Raw genomic sequence first — 924 nt, 5'->3', positions numbered from 1 at the left:
TATAGTAAGTAACTTTAGATTATTTATATAAGTTAGTTCTTATATCTTAATATATTAATTAGTAGAGAGATCTATAATATAATTCTTATATTCTTAAGTTTAAGAAGTAGTAGTAATCTTATAATATTCTATAAGGTCTTCTACTAAATCGGCTTTAGTTAGATAATTTTATATTAGATTAGATTATTAGAGATAGTTATATACTAGTATAATATTAGTTATTTATTATATACTAGTATTACTCTATAAGATTTATAAGAGCTTAGAGATCTATAGAGATTATTATTATAAGATTAAGATAGTTCTTTATATTTAGAGTAAGAGACTATTTAAAGTTATTATATTATTAAATTATATAATCTTCTTTAGCTTCTCTCTAGAGAGACTAAAGATATTTAAGAAGTTATAATAGTAACTAGTTATCTTATTATTAAGTCTTAAAGATATAGCTCTAGACCTAGTTATATTATTTAGCTCTATTACTAAAATATTAGAGAAGAAATTTAGTAAATATATTCTAGTTATAGATATTCTTAGAGTATTTAATTTAGTATACTATCTAATATTCTAAAGGTATTAGATTAAGATAGTTCTAAGTAAATCTAATTTTATTACTATTATTTATAAATAGATAGAAGAATTAGCTATATTAGTAAGTCTATATAGAAACTCTTTCTACTTTTACTATTAAAGTAAGATAGTTTCTTAGATTGGAGTAATTAAGATAGTAGTAGACTAGAATAGACTATTTTAGTTAGTATAGGTCTATATAGATATAAATTAGTTATTACTAGAACTAAAGTATATAATATAGCTTTAAGTCTTATAGTATATTCTTAAGCTTTATTAAGTTTATATAGTTATTACTTAAGTTAGATCTAATATTATCTCTCTTTATATAGTCTAGTATATATATTATTATAG

Source organism: Pseudovirgaria hyperparasitica (genome assembly GCF_010093815.1).
Source record: "Pseudovirgaria hyperparasitica strain CBS 121739 unplaced genomic scaffold EJ05scaffold_23, whole genome shotgun sequence".
NCBI classification, from domain to species: Eukaryota; Fungi; Ascomycota; class Dothideomycetes; order Acrospermales; family Acrospermaceae; genus Pseudovirgaria; species Pseudovirgaria hyperparasitica.
This window is presented reverse-complemented; position numbering follows the sequence as displayed.